The sequence below is a fragment of the Hypanus sabinus genome, chromosome X1, assembly GCF_030144855.1.
Source record: "Hypanus sabinus isolate sHypSab1 chromosome X1, sHypSab1.hap1, whole genome shotgun sequence".
NCBI classification, from domain to species: Eukaryota; Metazoa; Chordata; class Chondrichthyes; order Myliobatiformes; family Dasyatidae; genus Hypanus; species Hypanus sabinus.
The window spans coordinates 48,524,405-48,549,258 of NC_082738.1; the positions used below are offsets into that span (position 1 = coordinate 48,524,405).

Consider the following 24,854-nt stretch of genomic DNA (forward strand, 5'->3'; position numbering starts at 1 on the left):
CTTGCAACACCAGTTTGTAGAATAGAGTCATCAGGGAAAGGAGCACCTCCATTGCAGAGAGGGAAACATGATACAGGAAATAAAAAATTATTCTGGAATGAGAGATCCCCGAGCTTTCTTTTGGATACAACTGATCAACCAAACAATCTTTGGATCCTTTCCTAAGGTAGATTCTGATTGAAATTGCAACAAAAGTTTAATTGATAAATATTGAATCATGTCATTAAAATCCCCAAAGCTTTCCTGATATCTTTTTCGTGATATATTGAATATGTCAATATAGCATCACATCAGCTGTGGGACCAATTCCATTTTAGTGAGTCTGAAGGAGGAGCTCTCACATCTTCAACTTTTGATACAATAGTAAAAAGTTTGTTCTGGAATATGAACACTTGATTATGAAAGGATTTGCTAGGTGGTTATTGGTGACAAGTTTGTTTGCTTGTACTCCTGGCAGAGAGACTGGCATGCACATGGAGCGTGATTTCAGAATTTGTGAATGGATTGGTCATTAGTTTATGATCAATGGAGTTGGAAAGATATTTTTTTCATCACCACACTACTACCGTCGGGTAGAAGGTGCAGGTGCCTTGAAACTCATGCCACCAAGTTACTAACCCTCAACCATCAAGCTCTTGAGCAAAAGGGTTAACTACACTCATTTAAGGACTCTTTTATATAGTCATTTCACGTTTGTTTTTTATTGCTATTTATTCATTATCTGCATTTACAGTTTGTTTACAGTTTATAGTTCCTGATGTTTACAGTCTACAGATCCCGTTTACAGTAACTGTTCTATAAATTTGCTAAGTATGCCCGCAGAAAAAGAATCTCAGGGTTATATGTGGTGACATGTATGTCCTCTGATAATAAATTTTACTTTGAGCTTTTATTTCTACATACTTGGTACGTTAGTCTGCCCTTCCACCTAATCTCTCTGAAGCCCATGTGGTCTTTGATGAGAAAACCCAAAAGCAACCTTAGCTATTCTTTATTCACTTCAGAAGTACTACAATAAGCCTCTATAGAGTTGCTTTGTAACTTCTTGCTACCACCACTGACATTAATACGGTTTACTGGCAACTTACACACTCAAACTTAGGGAACACCGAGCGCATCATTGGAGCCTCCCTGCCCTTTATTGTGGACCTGTACTCTTCCAGGTTGAAGAAGAGGGCGGGGAACATCATAAAGGATTCCTTCCATCCTGCGCACGGACTGTTTGAACTCCTTCCGTCTGGTAGGCGCTTCAGATCCCTCCAGACTAAGACTTATAGGCACTGGAGAAGTTTTTTCCCTACTGCGGTCACTTTGCTGAACAGTTAACTGTCGGCTAACTATTACTTGGATTGCACTACTTGTATGTATAATCTATATTTTCATTTATATTTATCATTATTATTGTTATCAAAGAGACAACATCTGCCGAAAGTAAATTCCTTGTATGTGCACAGGTACTTGGCGATTAAAGTCCGATTCTAATTCTGATTCTCCTTTCTCCAACAAACTGGGTGGAATCATCTTTCAAACCCCTTCTGAATATTGTTCTGCTCTTTCAACAGCACTTCTTATGTTACACACTTGCTGGTGAGCAGATTTCAAACACAGAATTGCAAAGCAACATTCGTTCCTCTTTACTGATCAGTAACCTGCACCTCCCTCCCATTCACCCTCATCACTGTCCACCCCCAACTCACCACCAGCTAGTCATTGTATTTCTAGCCACCTTTTCCTCACTCTCTACTCTTAATTAGTGCAACTGCTTGAGCCATTGCCTCACCACGTTAAAAACCAAGGTGCAATCTTGACCTTAGATACTGTTTTTGTGGAGTTTCCATATCCTTCCTGTGACTGCATGTGTTTCTTCACTGCAGTTTCCTCCCATATCACAAAGACGTGCAAGTTAGTAGGTGATTTTGCCACTGTAAATCGCCTATATTGTGTAGGTGAGTGACAGATTCTGCAGGGGTTGATGAGAAGGGAGGGAGAATTAAAGAAATGAGATTAACATGGGATTAAGGCAAGAAATGCTGATGGTCAAAGCAGACTTGCTGTGTCAAAGGGCTGTTTTGCTGTTGTATCCCTCTATGACTTTAAATTAACCTCAACCATGAATGTTATTTGATCAGAACACTACAACATCTCCCGTGGGGTGCAAATCCAACTTGATCCTAATTATTCAACTATCCTGTGGAGCGCAGACAAAAAAGCATCTTCACAAATGGACACCTTCCACCATGTTGAATGGTACTATTGTTGCACTAACTGAGACAGAGTTACCATCTCGGAGTCATTGTGGATCATCATCACCTGCAGAATTGTGCTCTGCATAATCTGTAACCTCGTGGCCTGCCATTTTTCTCACTCTGCCGTTATCCTCAAACCAGGTGGTCAACCCTGGTTCAATGGGGAATGCAGAAGAACACACTGGAAGTGGCACCAAAGAAGTCTTAAAAGAAAGATCCTGCTGCAGCTGCAACATGAGGCTATGATTCCTAAACAGTGAACACAGCATGTATCTGAGAAAGTCTACAAGCAGTGCTTTAGATCAAAGCTCCTCTCTCTAATCATAAATGGTGAACAATTAAAGAGAAAATCATTCACCTCCTCAAGTGATGAAAGGCGTTATCAACAGTGCTCTCAAGCACAGGCTCTGCTCCAGAATACCTTAGTACAAGAAAAAACTGAATTCCAAAGGTGAAGTAAGCGTGGCAGCTCTTCACTTTAAAGTGCTTGACTATGTGTGGTATCAAAGAGGCCTTGTAACAAATTGGTATCAAAGGAAAACTACTCCACTAGATGGAATCACACTTCAAAAGATAAAGGGCCGTGGGTGTTGGAGGTCAATTCTCTCCACCTTGTGCTCAATGCGGTTCCTCAGAGCTGCATTCTGGTCCTCGCGATCTTGAACCAGTGCATCAGTGGTCTTGCTTTCGAAGCTTTTCACTAAAGGTTGATCAATGTTCAGCTGCATTTGTCATCCATCAGAAAACAGAGCAGCCTGCACCTCCATGGAGCAAGATTTGCTTGATGTTCAATGGCACAACCATCACCAAGTCCTTCACATTCAACACTCCAGAGGCCACCACTGATGACGGATAACTTCAAGTCTCACAGAAATAATGATATGTGTGTTACTTTGAATTTCTAGCATTTGTAGAACTTCTCATGTCACACAGATAATGATGGTCAGAGGCTGGCTATCCTGCAGCAAGTGACTCAACTCCTGGTTCTCCACCCCTTTCCACCATCCACAAGGCACAAGTCTGGGAGAGTTCAGCTTCAAGAATACTCAAGAAACTCAACACGAGTCAAGACAAAGGCAGCTCATGTGATCGGCCCTCCATCCTAAATATTTGGTCCCAATACTGCCTGCACACTGCAGCTGAGATACGTGTAATGTGCACTATACAGGAAGCACTGTACTTGCACTCCCCAGCCTGCGACCTTGACCGTCAAGAAGAATGAGAATAGCGGGTGCATGGGTACACAGTCACCCTCTACATAATGCAATATCCTAATAAGAAAATATATCCCGCGTCTGTCGTCTTAAGTGGGTTTAATACCAGGAACTTCTGACTCTACTACCCAATGGATACATCTTCACCAGAAGCATGGCAGCAGTTCACCACAAGCAACTCAACACCACCTCCCCAAGGGCAAAAAAAGATTAATAAATGCCAGACCTTACTAGCCATATCCACATTCTGTCACTGAATTTTTAAAATAATTTCAACTTAATTAGGTCTCTGTAATATGAACTAGCAAATGCATGAATCTATGATTTCTTGTCACCTACATCAAGGTAAATTCAAATGTCTTTTAAAAACATATCAAAAGATTAAGATACAGGTGGACAGCTTCAAAAGTTATATAGTTATTGTAGAAAAAGTTCATTTCATTCATAAAGGCCAAGACATTTGGTGAAAGGAAATATTAAATTTTATTAGCTTCAGAACGCAAAAGCAGAAAGAGCATTTAGGACAAAAGTAATCTCCAGAGATATCTCAATAAACAGAGACTCATCCATCCTACTCTAAATCATATCAAACACATTACTGGAAGCACCCAAGCATTTTGGCATAAAAGTAAGACTGGATCTGATGTAACCAAATCTTACTGTGCTTCTAAAGACATAAATGTCTGATTGAAACCATTGGCCTAAGCCAGAAGACAATTCTACATTTCTGTTACCTCAGTAGCCACTTCTCTCAGAGTGCTGACATTTCCTGTGAGATTTGGCACAGGATATAATTGGCAAGGGCTTCATTTTGGAAACTGTTCTAATTGACTTTTACTAATTGTGCCCATGGAAAATTAACAAGATCCCAGTCTATATTGCAATTGTTATCCCTATACTCTTCTGATGACACAACATAAATAACCCACCCAGAACATTTCAAGAGTCAAGATAGGTAATGTCATCAACCAAGGTGTTACCAGCATTAAGGTAATGATAAATGTGCCCCACTTTCACTGGATAATATTGTGGAGATGCCATATTTTTGTCTTTCTGGACAAGCACTCCACTTCAACTGTGGTGGGGCATATCCTCTGTCACTAAAACCCCCTCATACAGGTATTTTTATCAAACTCTATAAAACCAATGTTCCCCTGACCAGTCACATACCTTTCCCTCTACATTAATGAGGTGATCCAAAAATATTCTCCTTGTTTCCTGACTCATACTTAGGCCCAATCACCCAGTGCTTATGATCCTCTAGTGGCTCCTCATTCAGCAAAACCTTCAAACCTTAATATTTCCTTTGTTTCCAAATCCCTCCATGATCATATGCCTTCTATCCTTGTAACCATTCTGCCATGGAGTATAGAGTTATACAGCAAGGAAACAGAACCTTTGGCCAACTGGTCAATGGTGTCCCACCCAAGCTAGTCCCATTTGCCAGTGTTTAGCCCATAACCTTTTAAACCTGCCAAATCTGTCCAAATGTCTTTTAAAAGTTATTATTGTACCTGCCTCCACCTTTTCCTCTTCCAGCTGATTCCACATATACACCACGCTTTGTGTAAAAAACAGTTGCGCCTCAGGTTCCTATTAAATCTTTCCCCTCTCATCTTAGAACTATGCCTTCTAGTTCTTGATTTGCCAGCTCTGGGGAAAAAAGCCAGAGTACATTCACCTCATGATTTTATACATATCTATCGGATCACCTCTCAGTTTCCTACACTCCAAGGAATAAAGTAATTGCTTGTCCAAACACTTCCTATTACCCAGTCCCTCGAGTTCTGGCAGCATCCTTGTAAATCTTTTCTGCACTCTTTCCTAAAGCAGGATGACAAAAACTGAACACAATACTCCACGTCCCTATACACTTCCAGCCCCTATGAGGAAGGCCTTAAACCTGTCCTCTTCCTCCTGACAACAGACCTAACCAGTACCCCTCCACTACAATTGTTGTAATGCAAGTATTATTAAAAGTAAGTTTTATACTAATCAGGAAGTTGTTGGTAATAAGAAGCTGGTTCCGGGGTCAGCGGGGTTTTACTTCTGGTATGCATTGTATATAGTTCCACCACCCATGCCGCACGAGGTACCTGGAAGCCTCTATTGTAAATATCATTTGCTGTCCCAGATAAAGATGTTCTTTTGGCCATCAAATTGTCAAGTGGTCCTTTTTTAAAGTAGTTACCACAACAACCCTCCTCCATCTGGCAGGACTGATTCTTACCCTGAACAATCTCTCTTTCAGCTCCTGGCATAAAGCACTATGCTAATTCCTATGCTACTGTGACATTAGGAACTGAACTGAGGAAGTTGTCCCAAGACCACAATTATGATTGCGCACCCTCCCAGATGCTTGCCGACAGGTGAGTGTGAGAATCAATTACGACCAGATTCAGCGGTGAATCTGACCTTCATGAAAGTTACTTAAGCAGTGAAATTAGTAAATAAAATTGTCCACGAGTTGCGAATGAAAGCAGGTGTTCCATGTAACTGTGTGCACATGAAGTAAGTGGAAAAAACATGCTTTGACACAAAATGAACATCACTTTCAAAGGTAAACAGAGGCTGTTACTGCTGTGCAGGGAAACATGCCATCTGAATGCAGGTTAATGCAAGAAAAAGTGTCAGAGTATTGGCAGAGCTTGCACAAACAAGTAAGCATTAAGTTGAACAAACAAAATTAAATACTCATTATTTTCAGAGTATCCACCACTCTAATAGCATGAAGAAAGTGATGACTGCCATGCAGATGCTACATTTACAATATTTAATGAAAGGAACCACTTAGTGTCATCATGAAAGAGGACAGAGACGTGACACTTGAGCTTCACAGTGGGTCAAGTACTGGTGAACCAAAGTGAGTGTGTAAGTTGGTGGCCAGAGAACATGTGATTCCAATTTAAACAGGCAAAGTTAATTTCAAAAACCTATACAAATGAAAGCACTGAAGTGACTGAAGTTACTGACTTGACAGTGAAATAACAAGTTAAAACATCACCACAAATAGTTGTAACCAAGCTGTTGAGAAGAGGCTGGACGAAGGAGCTTTCAAAGGTGAACTGAGCATTTTAAAGAGCACCTAAGCCAAAACCTATGCCAATGCTGACACTCCATTATGGTTCTTCCAGCTAAGAGCAATGTCTGATGCAACGTGGTCAAATTTGGAGGCAGAAATTGGCAGGCTTCTTAGAGAAAATAACTGAAACTAAACGGAAAACACCCATTGTTGAAGCACATTAGATCCATCAGCACTTTTGGAAATCTCAAGCCGACTGTTAATCAAATGCTGTCACTGCAACATTGACCTTTTCCTCAAATAAAATAAATACCTGTCGGCAGTTGTTCACTACTGCCTCCAAGGAGCCCACCTGCTTCAATCATACTGGTGCCAAGAAGAGCGTGGTGATCTGCCTCAATGACCATCACCCACTTACACCTACAGTGATAAAGTGTTTTGAGAGGCTGGTGATGAATCACAGCAGCTCCTGCCTGAGAGATGACTTCAATCTGCTCCAAATTGCCTTCTGGAGCAACAGGTCCACAGTGGATGCCACCTCATTGGCTCTTCACTCAACCCTGGAACATCTGGATAGCAAAGATGCATACATCAGGTCGCTGTTTATCAACTACAGCTCAGCATTCAAAAGCATCATCCCCTCAAAACTAATCATTAAGCTCCAAGACCTTGGCCTCAATATCTCCTTGGGCAATTGGATCCTCGATTTCATCATTTGTAGAACCCAGTCAGTTTGGATTGGCAACAACATCTCCTCCATGATCTCCATCTGCACAGGTGCACTACAGGGATGTGTGCTTACACCTCAATTCCACTCTCTTTGCACAGGACTGTATGGCTGAGCACAGCTCCAACACCATATTCAAGTTTAATGGTGACACCACTGTTGTGGGCCGAATCAAAGGTGGTGATGAATCAGCTTACAGGAGGGAGATTGAAAATCTGGCTGAGTGGTGCCATAACAACTCCTCACTCAATGTCAACAAGACTAAGGAACTGTTTTTAGACTTCAGGAGAGGGGAATCAGAGGACCATGAGCCAGTGCTCATTAGAGAATCAAAGGTGGAGAAGGTTAGCAACTTTAAACTCCTAGAAGTTATTATTTCTGAGAATCTGTCCTGGGTGCAGCACATAAGTGCAATTATGCAAAAAGCACAGCAGTGCCTCTATTTCCTTAGGAGTCTGTGGAGATTCAGCATGATATCTAAAACTTTGACAAACTTCTATAGGTGTGTAGTGGAGTGTATTGATTGGCTGCATCATGGCCTGGTATGGAAACACCATCGCCTTTGAATGGAAAATCCCACAAAAGATAGTGGACTTGGCTAGTATATCACGGTTAAAGCTCTACCATCTGTATGAGTACATCAATATGAAGCACTGTCGGAGGAAAGCTGCATTCATCATCAGAAATCCCCACCACCCAGGCTCTGCTCTCTTTTCACTGCAGACATCAGGCAGAAGGCACAGGTGCCTCAGAATTCACACCACCAGATTCAAGACAGTTAGCACCCTTCAACCATCATGCTCTAGAATAAAAGGGGATAACTACACTCTTGCCCCATCATTGAGGTGTTCCCACAGCCAATGGTGTCACTTTAAGGACTCTATCTTATTGTCTTATGTTCATGTTATTTGTTGTTACTTATTATAATATATTTGCATTTGCACAGTTTGTTGTCTTCTGCACTTTAGTTGATCTTTCATTGATCCTGTTATAGTTATTATTCTATAGATATGCTGAGTATGCCCACAGGAAAATGAATCTCATATATGACATATGACATATGTACTTTGATAATAAATTTACTTTGACTTTGAAGCTGAATAGGAGTCATGTCTATTAACTGACAGTGTTAGGGAAGCAGTCCAAGAGTTTTTGACTGTCATCTCGCATAAGGGCTTATTCATTTATAACTGCGACCCCGCACAGGTTTGTTTGTGTCTGCTACTTTTAGAGAACAATAGCGGGAAGTATACTTTCTTAGCAAATGAATTCAGACACTGCAGGACTACACCCAGTACAAGAGAAGTTAAAGGCCATTTTCAATATTATTCTTGAAAAAGGATGTGAAGGTGGACTGAAGTTTAAGAAACTTTCGTACATTCCAAAGAATTGCCACAATCTGTTGATGTACCTATTTACTAATCAACATTCTGAGAGTTTGTCTTGTGATACATCTCCACATGGTTCTGGTACTGTTTTGTCCATGTGGTGTCTGAGTATAATTACTGTCAGTTCAGCATTAGAATATCTTGATTTTTCTGTCTCCTAAAGTGAAAGCTTCAATGATTTCCAAGTATGGGCTTTCACCTTGACAGCATATTGTTTTCAAAGCCAGGAAATACCACAGAAACAGACATTCTCTCAGTCTCTTTCTGATGCCAGACACAACTGCTGACGAAGCAATATGGGGTCAAGTACAGGTGACAAATCAGCTGGACATATCGGATGAGGAGGGCAGGGCACATACACTAGGTGGTTTAACGTGGACTCTAACCTAACTTTGAGCTGAAGATGCAGCTCAGCACCATATATCTAGGAGACCGAAATGTATCTAGTTCTGCCCATTTTCGTAGTTAGGAGTGGCCCAACCAGATGTTAATTATACTCAGGACAACACCCTCTGAGATGGCTGAGTCAGTAGAGATTTCCACCGCAGAATGAAGAGTAATTTTTTCTGTGTCGAGTAAGGTCAGACTCTCTACCAAAAAGAGGCGATTACCAGAATATTTTAAATCTTTTGTTAAATAATATTGAATCAGCTTGTGGTGAAGAGGAGAATACAGTAATATATATTATTAACATCATGAGATATATTATCAAATGTTTATAGTGATTCTCCTTTAAGACAGCATGGTGTTTTTTTTTGGAACTTGCATCATTGCCTTGAGGTTTGGTAGATGCCATTATAGTTGATATCCATAAATTCTGTGTCAGTGGGCATATGCCATTCCGAAAGTCATTCTTCATCCTTTTTGTTAAGATACAACATTATCCCAATCATTCCTGTTCCATAAACAGAAGTCTTACTTTAGTCAACCTCTTCCCAAATTCCAGTAAATCAATTTTAAACAAAACTGATGATGCTGTAAATCTGCAATGAAAACAGAAAACACTGGAAACTCAGTGAACAGGCAGCATCTGTGGAAAGAGAGTAAGAAAAAAAACACTTTAGCTCTGAGACCTTCATCAGAATAAAGGCTTTAATGAAAGGTCTCAGATATGAAATATTAACTCTGTTTCTCTTTCACAGAAGCTGGCTGACCCACTGAGTGATTCCAGCATTTTGTGGTTTTATTTCAGATTTGCAGTCTTCCTTTTACATTTTCCTTCATTTGGCATTGAGAGGAACATTCTTGTTCTTCTTGATCCTTAAGAAGTGTCATATAAATAATTCTTTGAGCTGTCTTCTCTCTTCTATTTATAGCTCTTCAAAGTTGGAAACATCCTTGAAAATCTTTGCTTCCTAGTGTGCTATCACACCCTTCCAGCAGTATTGTCACCAATTCCCCCTTAAACCTCACAGCACAGTGAAATGGAAACTAAGTGACTTGCTTGATCTGATGAATTTTCAATTTGATCAGACTGTCATTCAAAAGAAGATAATGAAAGGTCTCAGAAAAGGCCATGGATCTATAACAGCTTGTATTCCTATTGCACCATTAATGTAATAAAATATCTCAAGCTACTTCTTGGGACAGCTATGAAACAAAATTTGGTATGAAGCCACATGAAGAGACAGAAGTACAGGAGATCAATAGCTTGGACTAAGAGATAACCAATAGCCTGGTCAAAGTAGATAGACTACAAAGTATACCCTTTAACATTGCCTATTATCAATTTCTGAAAATTTCTCTTGGCTCAATTATTGCATATCCTATAACATTATTACTCTTTCAGGTAAAGCCCCAATCTGAATTTTATGATCCCTTCCGTTGCCATGACCACCGAGTTAACATTTAAGTTCATTACTCAAACTCTTTCTTTCAACTGATTCTAGCATTATGTCATAAAGACTGAATTTAGCAACACAATTCACGACATAACATGTAGTTTTCTATCCTGAAATAGCACAAGCCTGAGTCTTTCCAACAATGGCTGAAGTTGCTAATGCTCAAAAAGTGACCAAGATGCTCACTATAATTTTTAACCAAAGACAATGAAAAAAGCACAACTGTTCATTAAATAAAGATAAATAAACTAGTTCATATGAAGTAGCAGAAAGGTTGGTAAGTAGATTTGAGTTTAGAGACCAGATGGCAGGACAGTCTCAAGGAGTTGAACTGGTTGTATGTCAGCCACTAGCCATTTCCCATTTTCTGTGAAAGTTCTCCACTAGTTTTAATGATTCACACAAGAGAGCAAAAAGGAATATGTGAGCCAACACTGAGCTGTTGAATGCACTGGGAGATACAAAGTGAGAGTATCTCAAGGCTCTTGGCTTCTCTTCAAAGGTTCACTTTATTATCAAAGTATACAACTATGAAATTCTTCAATTCACAGAAGGACACCATTAACAATCATACACAATCTCTCCAAGCAGTGATAAATTCAACTGAAAGAGGGCTGCATCCAGAACCCACAGGAATGATCCATGGCACAAACCCTTTGGTGGATGAAAAAACATTCAGGTGAGGGATGAGAAAGGACTAGACCAAATTGGCCAAGCCTTCCTTGAAGGGCCTGGAGGAGTATTCCCCTTTCTTTCATCCTTCAAGGGCACTTAAGAAAAGAGTAAATCTATTTTGCTGGATGTCTCTCGCCCTTTGGTTGAAATTACAGGTAGCATCAGAGGCTTATCTGCTACTCAAGGAGAACCCTGGGTCCTCGAGCAGGTTTCCTGCAATTTAAAATGATAGCCAACCACAACAGGGTATGGCATGGTGTGGGCAATTTATTTTAAGCATCTGCACCATGCCTCCACAAATAGGTCTCCCCTGCCCATGCACTGGAGCAAGTCTGTCTGACAGATTTATAATTGTGACCTTATTACCAAACATGAGGGAACTGTCCATTTTCATGCATCACGCATAGATTATACTCCAAATACTAGTACAACAAAGACATATGGACTCCTACAAAACATCTCTGCTCTTAGATCATAAAAGCAGAATTAGACCATTCAGCCTGTCAAGTCTGCTCTGCCCTTTCATCATAGCTGATTTATTATCCCTCTCAACCTTGTTCTCCTGCCTTCTCCCTGTTACTAATCAAGAACCTATCAACCTCCACTTTAAATATACCCAATGACTCGGCCTCCACAGCCGTGTGTGACAATGAACTTCACAGATTCATTACCCTGTGGCCAGAGAAATTCCTCACCATTCTGAAGGCTGTGCCCCGTGGTCCTAGACTATACCACTATAGGAAACATCATCTCCACATCCATTCTCTTGAGGCCAGTGGTTCCCAAAGTGAGTGATATCATCCTCCGGGGGCAGTGGGAGTTTCTCAGGGGATGATAAATAATAAAGGGTGTGGTGGATGAGCAAGGGTGGGCAGCTGAAAGATTACAGGATTAATTTAAGAAATACATTACTTATTATAAGCATTGATCCTCAGTGTCTCATGATTGATTACAGCAATTACGTAATCACCTCATCTCTTGCTAACCCACTCTTCTCAGACTTTGCTCAAAGCGTGTCATAGTTGCTGAAAAGTAATGTTACACTTCTGTATTTGGCAATATCATGAAAAATCTGGACTGAAGAAACTGTATTATCTCCAGGTCTGGCTTGTGCATTATTGTTGTTAAATACTGTAGTACATCATTAGCTAGTACGATTCCCATACTCTAAACACACAGTAACAATTCCTGTGAATTAGGGTATAGCATTCAATGGGGTAAAGTTTAGAATCTACCCTTTCAATGATCTTGACCACATTTCTCCAGCCCGTGGCCTAACCAAGATATCACTGCTCCACTTTATGTACCTTCAGGCAGAGTCAGCTTTTGCCTGAGCTACAATGATGTCATAACTTTCCTCTTTATTGATCACAACACTTGAGGTTAGATTTAAACAGCAGGTGATTGACCGTGGTCATTAATCCATAACGAAAATGGCAAAAGCAGACAAAATGACAAAATGGTGTAGACAGTTTAGTGTGGAGAATCTGAAATATGGATTTGTACTTGCACTAAGAAATCAACAGTGGTCAATGTGTCTGTTGTGTGATTTTTTTTCAAGTGTGACAATGAAGCCATCCAGGCTCCTCGAATATTTGAAGAGAATACACTCTGATAAAAAAAAAGAACTTGGCTTATTTTCAGTCACTTTGTGAAAACTTTCTGAAACGGATAACATTTCATTTTTAGAATCTTTTTATTGGTACAAAATCTTCTACAGCTATAAAATGATACAATACTTCAACAAATTAATATGTATACAATTGATAAAGCTGAAAAAAAGCTGATCATGATATATAAAAATGGAAAAAAATTATATGTAAGGAAAAGGAGGGGAAAAAACCATCTAACTAAGGAAAAAAACCCACTGACTACAAAAACAAAAGGGAAAAAAACATTAGGAATCAACCCCCCGGAGCAATACGTCTTACCATCTATATAAGAAAAAGAGTCATCAACCGCCAATTCATATTTATAAAAAAATTGAAAGGAAACCATATAAAATAATTCAAATTAAATGATAGTATTTGGCAAAAGACCCCTATCTTCTCTCAAAATTGAATCGGGGATCAAAAGTTCTACTTCTAATTTTTTCCAAACTGAGACATAACATTACTGGAGAGAACCGGATAACATTTCAAAACATGTCAGCCAGCACTTCACAACAAAACAGTGATGATTTACATGTTTAATACAACATGTTATTGCTCATCTAAAACTGGAAAGCCCCATACAATAGGGGAAGGACTGATTCTGCCAGCAGTAAGGGAGATTCTGAGTACACTTTTACATAAGTCACCAGACCAAATGGTTAAAGCAATTCCACTCAGTGACAACTCTGCTCAGAGACAAATAGGTGAAATGTTTGAGAATATAGAAGACGCATTGTGAAATACATTTAGAACAACAGAACTTTGCCAGGCAATGACTCTTTGCTTCCTGATTAAGTTTGCTTCATGAAAGATGCAAGCATGATTCAAGATTTGTTGCAGTATTTGCAAGGGGATGAGAAACAGATACAAAGGGTGAGTCAATATTTCAGGTTGTTGAGCAATTTTTCAAAGAGAAGGACATTCTGCTCACTGACATTCTTGCTTGTGCAACAGATGGGGCAACATCAATGTCAGGACACAATCATGGGGTTATTACTTTCTTGAAAAAAGCTGTACCTAACTTATTTACCATTCATGTGCAATTCAGACACAGCTTGTCATAAAAAAATAAGTGATTGGCTTATTAAATCATTATATACTGTTATCAGAGTATAAAGAAAAAAGTCAGTATGTTTTAATTGCCTTTCTGACATCATACTTAGTGGAGCACAGTTTCTGTGCAGTCACCCAACTTTTTTCAAAGCAACGAAACAGACTACAAATTACTGAATGTGGGGATCTGAGACTCCTTCGTGGCATTAGGCCTGATGTTGTGAAGCTGGTATCACTGCACCAAGCCCATCATCTCATCAAAATGTGAAAATGCAATGTAGTGAATAGTTGCATGACTAATCTGTGTTCTAAAATTGTTGATTCAGATTGTTTCACTATAATTAAATCTATTTGTAGCTTTAAATAGATTTGCATAGTTTTTGCAATTGTTTGTCACTGCTATGAATTTGCTGTTCCTATTTTCTTTCACTGTGCATCATAAATCAAAGCTCTTTATAGTTTTTATGTAATGACCGGAAAGGGGTGGGTTGCACTGGGGATGTGGTCTAGGAAACCACTGATCTAGGCCTTTCAATATTCAATAGCTTTCAATGAGATCCCCCTCATTCTTCTAAACTCCAGTGAGTATAGGCCCAGAACCATCAAACACTCTTCATATGTTAACCCTTTCTTTCCTGAAACCATTCTCAGGAAACTCCTCCGGAGCCTCCCCAGTGCCAGTACCTCCTTTCTTAGGAAAGGGGCCCAAAACTATTCACAATACCCCAAATGTGGACTTCATGAAATCATATATTTCATTTCTTTTATGTCTTTTACATTTGTTTTTCATCTTGAATGTGATTCTGAAACTGCTGGAGCCTGTGATTTACAGTTTGGAGATCATTTGGGTGCTCCTCCGCTCTGCAGTCATGAGTAGGTTCCGGGAAGCAGAGGCAGCATGTGCAACTCTTAAGGCGAGCAGACTGTGGGACGGCTACGGAGAACAAGCTGACTTTCATCTCCATTTTGCTGATTGAAGCAATGAGGGAGATTGAAACTTGAAGGCTAATGCAGAAGTTTGGAGGCAGTTTGGGTGCTTCAGCACTCTGCAGTCTCTGAGAAGATTCTGGGAGGCAGAGGCAGTGCATGCAAACCTCTTAGCAGGGAGGCTGTGGGTCAATGCTCAACTCCATTTCACCAATTAAAGTTTCTATTGTTCACTGATTAAAGCGATGAGGGAGTTTGAAACATCAAGGCGAATGCGTAAGATGGCCGCCAGCTGCCTGCCTTTTGATTGCTCTGCTACTGGAGAGGGAAGGGCCTGGAGAATGTTACCCAGGTCTCCTGCATTTTCGATATGGACTTGGACTTATAGCCTTTTCTTCTCAGTCTTATAGTCTTTTTATATTTTGTGTTTTTACATTACATCCTTGCTTTTATATACTAGTCCTCTCAAAATGAAAAGTAACATTGCAGCTGCTTTTCTTATTTAAGTTTGTTCCTAAAGTAATACAGATTTTAGTTATTTGCAAAACACTGGAATGAGTTACACTAATTTTCATTCCTTTTGCCAGTTTAGTTGAAGACTATTCATATTCCATCTTTGAAAACACAGCCATTAAAGAACTTCCACAAATATTCAACAAAGCAATCTCGTGTTTTCATCTACACACACACAAAAGTGGTACATAGGTACATAAATATTTCAAGACTGAGATCGGAAGAAATTTTATTCATCCAGAGGGAAGTTAATAAGATAAGAAAAATAATTGGGAAGAGGCCATCATCCCCTGAGCCTGCTCCTCTTGTCAACAAGTTCATAACAGATGTTCTACCATAAAGATCATTTTCATGTCCTAACATTTTTGAATTCTTTAATATCCAAAATCTATCAATGTCATTTGTGAAGCAATCTCTGGAGTAGAGACTAACTTCCCTGTTGCCGAGGTGGGATTTGAACACAGGCCTTGTTAGTCTAGGCCTTGGGACCACTAGCCCAGTAATTAGCACCCAGCAGTGCTGCTAAACTACTAACAAGAAGCAGTGGAGGTTCAGTCACTAAGTATATTCAGAAGAAAAATTGTTAGGATTTTAGATATTAAGATAATCAAGAGTTTGAGGTTAATGCAGGAAAGTGCCACTGATCTTACTGAATGACAGACCAAACATGAAGGGTGGAGTGATTTACTCTGCTTATGTTTTTTTTTGTTAAACTGTAGCGGTGTGCTACACGCAGCGCTAAAATTACGACACGGAGTCGGTAACTGCAGTCGAAGGAAAAAACTTTATTTGAAATCTTCAGCCTCACTTTTAAGCCTCCCTCAACCGGCCCCCCGTGGCGCAGAGGCTCCAAAGCTCTGTGCTCGCAAACCCCCGTAGGCTATCTAATTGTGAGCTGGTTCAGATGTGCCAGGAAATGGGTCGCCACATAACCCCCCCCCCCCCCCAGAACTGGCGATACACCCCCCAATGTCCACAGTCTGGGCCGGAACCTGCTTGGGAGGTCGGCCTCTGCGCCGAGGTGCCGGAAACTTGGCCGGTTGCGCCAGGTCCACATGGGCCGGTTTGAGGTGGTCCACCGAGAAAACCTCCTCTTTCCCCCCAACGTCCAGCACGAACGTGGACCCGTTGTTCCGGAGCACCATAAACGGCCCCTCGTATGGCTGCTGCCCGCCCCTTCGTACAAACACAAACTTACAGTTCTGCAGGTCTTTGGGTACGCAGGTCGGGTTCCGCCCATGCTGTGAAGTGGGTATGGGGGCCAGGTTACCGAGCTTCTCGCGTAGTCTGCCCAGGACTGCTGTGGGATCTTCCTCTTGCCCCCGTGGGGCTGGTAGGAACTCCCCGGGGACGACCAGGGGCGCGCCGTATACCAACTCGGCCGACGAGGCGTGCATGTCGTCCTTGGGCGCTGTGCGGATGCCGAGTAGGACCCAGGGAAGCTCGTCCGCCCAGTTGCCTCCTCGCAGGCGGGCCATGAGGGCCGACTTCAGGAGACGGTGGAAACGCTCCACTAGCCCGTTCGACTGTGGGTGGTAGGCAGTTGTGTGGTGCAGCTGTCCCCAAAAGGCTGGCCATAGCTGACCACAGGCTGGAGGTGAACTGGGCGCCTCTGTCGGAGGTAATGTGGGCCGGTACACCAAAGCGAGATATCCAGGTGGTGATCAGGGCTCGGGCGCAAGATTCGGAGGTGGTGTCGGTGAGCGGGACCGCCTCTGGCCATCTTGTGAACCAGTCCACGATAGTCAGGAGGTGCCGCGCTCCACACGACACTGGCAGGGGGCCCACGATATCCACATGAATGTGGTCGAAACGCCGGTGGGCGGGATGGAACTGCTGCGGTGGGGCTTTGGTGTGCTGCTGCACCTTGACCGTCTGGCAGTGCATGCACGTTTTGGCCCATTCACTGACCTGTTTGCAGAGTCCGTGCCAAACGAACCTGCTGGAAACCATCCGGACAGTCGTCCGGATGGAGGGATGTGCCAAGTTATGAATGGAGTCGAAAACACGGCGCCGCCAGGCTGTTGGGACGACAGGACGGGGCTGGCCGGTGGCGACATCACAGAGTAGGGTCCTCTCACCCGGGCCTACGGGGAGGTCCTGGAGCTGCAAACCGGAGACTGCGGTTCTGTAACTCGGAATCTCCTCATCTACCTGCTGTGCCTCTGCCAGTGCCTCAAAGTCTACCCCTTGGGAAAGGGCATGAACGGTAGGGCGAGAGAGCGCATCCGCCACGACATTGTCCTTACCTGAGACGTGCCGGACATCCGTCGTGTATTCAGAGATGTAGGACAGGTGGCGTTGCTGGCGGGACGACCAGGGGTCGGACGCTTTCGTAAACGCAAAGGTAAGCGGTTTGTGGTCCGTGGACGCGGTGAAGGGCCGACCTTCTAGGAAGTACCTGAAATGCCGGATTGCCAGGTAGAGCGCCAACAGTTCCCGGTCGAAAGCACTGTACTTGAGCTCGGGTGGCCGCAGGTGTTTGCTGAAAAACGCCAGGGGTTGCCAGCGACCTGCGATGAGCTGCTCCAGCACCCCACCGACTGCCGTGTTTGATGTGTCCACTGTGAGGGCGGTAGGGGCGTCCATTCTGGGATGTACTAGCATCGCGGCGTTCGCCAAAGCTTCCTTCGTTTGAACGAAAGCGGCGGCGGACTCCTCGTCCCAGGTAATGTCCTTGCTCGGACCCGACATCAGGGCGAACAGGGGGCGCATGATCCGGGCAGCTGAAGGGAGGAAGCGGTGGTAGAAATTGACCATACCTACGAATTCCTGAAGGCCTTTGATCGTGGTGGGTCGGGGGAAGTGGCGGACCGCATCTACCTTAGCGGGCAGAGGGGTTGCTCTGTCTTTAGTAATCCTGTGGCCCAGGAAGTCAATGGTATCGAGTCCGAACTGGCATTTGGCGGGGTTGATTGTAAGACCGTACTCACTCAGTCGGGCGCAGAGTTGACAGAGGTGGGACAGATGCTCCTGACGACTGCTGCTGGCTATGAGGATGTCGTCCAAATAGATGAACGCGAAGTCCAGGTCCCGTACCACCGCGTCCATTAGTTGCTGGAACGTCTGTGTGGCATTCTTCAGGCCGAACGGCATGCGGAGGAACTCGAAAAGGCCAAACGGGGTGATGAGAGCCGTTTTGGGGACGTCGTCAGGATGCATCGGGATTTGATGGACGAGGTCTACCTTGGAGAAGATCCGTGCGCCGTGCAGGTTTGCTGCAAAGTCCTGAATGTGCGGCACAGGGTAGCGGTCCGGTGTGGTAGCCTCGTTCAGCCTGCGGTAGTCGCCACACGGTCTCCAGCCTCCCATCGTTTTGGGCACCATGTGCAGGGGGGAGGCCCATGGGCTGTCGGACCGCTGGATGATCCCCAATTCCTCCATCCTCTGGAACTCCTCCTTCGCCAGTCGGAGCTTGTCCGGGGGAAGCCGCCGAGCACAGGTGTGGAGGGGTGGTCCCTGGGTCGGGATGTGGTGCTGTACGCCGTGCCTGGGCATGGCCGCTGTGAACTGCAGTGCCAGAACCGATGGGAAATCCGCCAGGACCCTGGTGAAGTCATTGTCGGACAGCGTGATGGAGTTGAGGTGAGGGGCTGGCAACTGGGCTGCACCCAGGGAGAACGTCTGAAAGGTCTCAGCGTGTACCAGTCTCTTCCTGGGCAGGTCGACCAGTAGGCTGTGAGCCCGTAAAAAATCCGCACCCAGAAGCGGTTGGGCTACGGCACCCGGTGTAAAGTCCCACGTGAACTGGCTGGAGCCGAACTGTAGCTGCACCTGACGGGTGCCATAGGTCCTTACTGTGCTGCCGTTTACGGCCCTCAGGGGGGGACCCGGTGCCCTGCTGCGGGTGTCGTAACTCGTCGGAGGTAAAACGCTGATATCTGCACCAGTATCGACCAAAAACCGGCGTCCCGACCTTCTATCCCACACATACAGGAGGCTTTCCTGATGGCCAGCCGCCTTAGCCATCAGTGGCGGCTGGCCCTGGCGATTCCCGGGAACTTGCAGGGCGGGCGACAACGGCGGGCTTCTGCGCCCCACCGCTGGTGGTAGAAGCACCAGTGTTCATTGGGACGGGGGTTGGCGGGCTCTGCGGCCGGGCCTGGACTGGTTTGCTGCCGGGAGCGTGGCTGGGAGATCTGTGCGATGGAAGCCCCGCTCACCTTTGTGACGTTCCACAGCAAGTCCGCCCGGGCTGCCACCTTCCGGGGGTCACTGAAATCCGCGTCGGACAGCAGCAGGCGTATGTCCTCGGGCAGCTGCTCCAGGAATGCCTGCTCAAACATGAGGCCTGTGTGTCCGTCGGCTAGAGACAACATCTCATTCATTAAAGCCGATGGAGGTCTGTCGCCCAAGCCATCCAGGTGCAGTAAACGGGCAGCCCGCTCGCGCCGTGAGAGTCCGAAAGTCCTGAGGAGCAGGGCTTTGAATTCCGTGTACTTGCCGTCTACCGGGGGCGACTGTACGAACTCCGCGACCTGGGCTGCTGTGTCCTGGTCGAGGGAGCTCACCACGTAGTAGTAGCGGGTGTCTTCTGAGGTGATCTGGCGAACGTGGAGTTGGGCTTCTGCTTGCTGGAACCATAGGTTCGGTCGCTGTGTCCAGAAACCCGGCAGTTTCAACGAAACCGCAAGAACAGAGGCGGCGTTGGTCATTTCTGGTCCAAAAATTGTTTGGACCGTCAGGGTCACCAATTGTAGCGGTGTGCTACATGCAGCGCTAAAATTACGACACAGAGTCGGTAACTGCAGTCGAAGGAAAAAACTTTATTCGAAATCTTCAGCCTCACTTTTAAGCCTCCCTCAACCTGCCCCCCCGTGGCGCAGAGGCTCCAAAGCTCTGTGCTCGCAAACCCCCGTAGGCTATCTAATTGTGAGCCGGTTCGGATGTGCCAGGAAATGGGTCGCCACAAAACCATGATTATAAACAATAAACTTGCCATAAATATTCAATTTAATTTTTCATGCTCCAGCTTGCTAGGTTAGTCTGGATTGAGGTCAGGGTGATAAAGAAGGCATCTGGGACACTTGCTTTCATCAGTCAGGGCAATGAGTGCGGGAGCTTGGATGCCATGTCACCACTGTACAAGTCTCTGAGGAGACCACACTTAGATTGCAGTGTGCAGTTTGGGCCACCACTCTATAGGTAGAGTATCATAAACCTGGAAAGGATGCAGAAAATATTCATGAGGATGCTACCAAGACTGGAGGGCTTGAATAATAAAGAGAGGCTGGAGAGCCGAGACCCTTTCCCCTGGAGCATAGGAGGTAGAGAACTGACTTTTCAGAGGGACGTGGAATCATATACAAGGTGGATGGTTGTAATCTTTGCAGGAGAAAAGAGTCACAGATTTAAGCTGAGAGGAGAAATATTTAAAAGAGACCTGGGAGGAACTTTTTCGCACAGATGATTGTTATATGAACGAGACTGAACAAGTGGTCAAGGCAGGGTACGATTACAACGTATAAAAAGACATTGGCACTCAGAGGGATATCGACTAAATACAGGCAAAAGGGGAGTAGCTCAGACAGGCAACTTGGTCGTTCTGGATGAATTGGACTGAAAAGCCTGTTTCCATATTCTGTAACTCTATAAAACAATACCAAATGCCATCTGCTCATGTATTTGTCAGAAGTGGATAGGGTATCTGAAACAGGGAAGAATCTGTAATATATGCATCAAATAATATCATGCACCCATCATCCTGCCCTTCGAAAAATCACCAGGGTTAACAGCGGTATCTGCATAAATATTACTTTCCAGTAAATTACTTGTTAGAGTATTTTTGATATGGAGCTGCAAACTCTTGTCTAGTGACTGCAGATTTAACAGTGTGCATACAAAAAGGCAGACAAATGAAAAATGCCATGAAGTTCATTCCCTGGTAATCAAGTTGGCAGCTTTATAAGTAAGCTTCAGCAACATTGCAAGTACCTCTTGAGACTGCAGTCTGACATTTCTGAAGGAAGGTAGGATTTTACATCTCGAAGCACAGCCCCACCAAAGAGGCATAATCAACACCTCCAGTGTGATTGACAACTGGATATGGCAGTGAAGTCACCTATCATTCAAATCCCACCATAGCAAGCTCCAAGATTAAATATTTGTTAAGTTACATGCTCTAGTCAGGTTAAGCGATAACTGCAAAATAAAATTAGTTCATTAATATCCTAAAGGGCTGGGAAGCAGCACACAGTTTGAACAGTTGACTCTTACTGGCCTAGCTAGGCAGTTAGTTGTAAAACAATTGCGGAATAGAATCACAGGAGAAATATTGAACAGGCCTGGTGGCAGGAAGCCAGGATATAACTGAAGCAACTGCAGCCTCACAACTGAAAAGGAAGAGTTCCAAGGTTGGTATAAGTGCATTAGTTCACAGAGATAGAACATTCATCAGCCTAAGGGTGCGACTCACTAGGGATTGTGGCTCCAACCTTGCATAATTTTTCATTGCTTCCAGATATAAAACTATACGTTGTACTTTATTTACAACTAGGTCAACCTCATCAACTGACATATAAGTACTCCTCCATGTTGAATGAGATACGTTACATCCTCTGAGCAGCTCTTCAGTTCCTTCAGACAGAATCCAGTTGCCAGGTTCAGATGCACTGAGTGGCAAGGCAGAGATCTAATTGACTTATTTGTGGAGACGTCAATATGTGAACGCTCTGCTTGGAATTACCATCACACCATACTTGCAAATACATAATTTCAATTCTGATACCAGCAAAAGGCGACATAAAATGTTGCCCTTGGAAGTAAGATTTAATCTAATTGTCTGAAACTGAGCGTCCATAAGCTTGGTTTCAGACTAATTTACATAACGTTAAGTAACACATAGATAACAGATGCCACAAAGGAGGAGAAAATCTGATCTGCTTCCTACACCTTAGAACCTGCACTAAATTCTCAATCCAGGGATCAAGCAATGAGTCTGTAAATGTTTGTAAAATCCCTTTGATTCTGCCCTCATTTATAAACTAGCTGACTCAAAAACCAGCAATAATTTTTGACCTTGGCCTTTTGCTTTCAAAATATTTTAAAAAATCAAAATAAGCACATTCCAGTTGGTTACACGAGCAGTTTAACTTTGAAAGCGGAGGAATAAAAAATTACTTTCATCCTCCTTCTCTGCTGAGTTTGTGAATTTGCTTTTGTCTAAAGGCAGGGAGTTAAAATAACTATGCAAAAGAATTTCTTACTTGCAAGTCCGAAGTTCCATATCACAATACAGTTAATGCACTTTATATTTACACCAGTGTCTCCATTGACAACACAATGTCAGCCAATAGGTTGAAAATGGGATGGACCATTAGTCAGGATTCAAAACAACAAAAAAAAATCAGTTTGCCTCAAAAAAAAATCTATTTATAGACTGGAGGAAACAGAATGTAAAATAAATTAAAGCAACTTCCCCCAATAACAGCAGGGTAATTTTATCCTAAGAAAAAGTCAGTGATTGGAGGGTAGCTGTATTCAAATTGGATGTTTCAATTTAATCACAGTGATTTATGGCACCAGGGTGACCAGGTTTCGATAGCAAATATTCATCCAATCATTCCCTCTCTGTTCTGGAGTAGATTTGTTGCTGTATGCCATCATTTTACATGTGACAAATGTAATATTATTTCACAGATGTAACTTTTCACTAGATTCTAGTTCTAAAAAAAAAATCAAGAGGTTCTAAGAAAAGATTTTTTCCCCCCAAAGGGAAAAAAATCCATTTGCCCTGAAGTTACAAACAGTGTCCAACAAATCAGCTAGAAGTGTGGTAATGTAGGCTCCCAATTTCATTTCAGTCGTTTTCAATGTTTTTCATCGTTTTATGACCAGCTTCAAAGATTCTTCCATTAAGGGCGTTTTTGATGTTTCAAGACAAGTGTTTTTTGACAGATATCATAGTCATACTGCACACAAAAGGCCCTTTTTGGATACAAAATGTCCATGCCAAGCATCAAGAAGCTATCTGTATTAATGCAATTTACCTGCAGTCAGTCTGAAACCATCAAAACCTTGACAATTCAGTTGTTCATTAAGATACTTTGTAAGTAAGGCAGTGTATTTTAGATTCCAACTATCCTCTAGGCGAAAGAGAAAACCTTCCTTGGATCCTCTTCAAATCTCTTACCCCTCAGACTAAACCTTCTCCTTTCAGTCATCTCTAAGTGGAAAGGTTTCCTACTATATGTTCCCTTCAGGGTTTGTATAACTCCATCATGTCCTTCCTCAGACTTCCCCTTGCACTATGCATAAATCAGATGCTAAGTTTTCTAAACAACAATAATCATACATCAGCAAAGGCCTTTATTGGTCGTAAAACACATTGAGATGTTTTGGGAATCAAAAAGGCACTTTACAAATGCATTTCTTTCACTACCTGTCAAAACGATATGCAAAATGGCAGAAGATCATTCTTAAGGGCTTTAACCTATTAAAGGAGCTGGAGAAATACAGCCCACTGCCAGAACATGTTTTTGAAAATCAATGGCATCTGGCAAATGATCATCAGGTTGTGTGGGCGACACACTTCTAAATTTCAAAGCCTACTTTCACCTAATCAATGTGCATCAACTCTTATTCTCTATTATCACTAATGTCCTACATTTAAAAACAGTAGTTAATCCCATTTAAAAGCAGCAAATTAAACAGCAAGTGCCTTATAAACACAATTCAAGCTTCAGAAAATTAGTTTTAAGGCATGGAACTTACAAACTTGGTGTTTTAATCATCTGAGTTTCTACTGCTTTTGATTGAAGCCAAAATCAAACTTCTCAATGTTGCATTTCCCTTCTTAACAGAGTCGACTTCAAGAGTGCACAAGTCGCCCTCTGACAAGACGAATTTTAAGGCCTTAACACCCCACAATTATCTTCATACACTGTTTCCCAAAATAATCTTCTATTATTTAAGAAAACAATATAGAGACCCTTTAATTACTGAGGAATGAGATTGGTTATATTTGTTTTATTTTAAGGTTTTGAGTCAACCATGTGGTTGTGGCTGGAGTTTGAAACCTCTCCTAAGTTGGAGCCCGGAAAATGTACCACACCCACAAAACTAAGTATTAATTTGAAAGGCAAGTAAGAGCTTTTATATCAAATGATCTCAGAACCTGGAAGAAGTTACTTCCAATGTAAAGTTTATCTGGGAAGACAGTTTAGAATGTAAATGTACATTTATTGCAGTGGGTAAACATCCCTGTTGTTTTCTAAAGAAAATACTTCACCATGCAACCTCACAGAGAAACAAAAACACTTCATAAGGTATTGCACTTGAACAAGTGTTGGTGAGTTATTTCTTTTCAAAGGAACTGGATTTACTGTGGGAACATTGCAACCCACACCACACTCTGGAAGGTCTCTCACATAACCTTACAATTACCACAGAACCAATGAAGTAATCAGGGGCAACACAATCCTTTCAACTATTCAGTTAGAATGAAACCCGTTTGAAATTTACTATAAGATTGCTTGGCCTACTGCAATTACTTCCTCCAAACTTTGATTTATAATTTAAGAATACAAAGGTAATTCTGTTGGGGTGTGGCAGTATCAGATGTTACAGGATTTGTGCCATGTTATAACACATCAGGA

The 24,854-nt window shown here is 42.9% G+C and overlaps 1 protein-coding gene across 5 annotated transcripts in view; it reads right to left on the reverse strand.

The window, feature by feature from the left end:
* The window catches only part of mpp2b (MAGUK p55 scaffold protein 2b), a 302,536-nt gene that overhangs the window by 129,147 nt on the left and 148,535 nt on the right, over positions 1 to 24,854 (reverse strand). For 3 of the 5 annotated variants that reach the window (XM_059956559.1, XM_059956558.1, XM_059956555.1), the window contains exon 1: positions 6,796 to 6,812. The exons of the other annotated variants lie outside the window; for them this stretch is intronic. The gene's annotated coding sequence lies outside the window, so the exon portion shown is untranslated. Of the gene's footprint in view, positions 1 to 6,795; positions 6,813 to 24,854 lie in introns of those variants that run through there. 5 annotated transcript variants of the gene reach the window in all.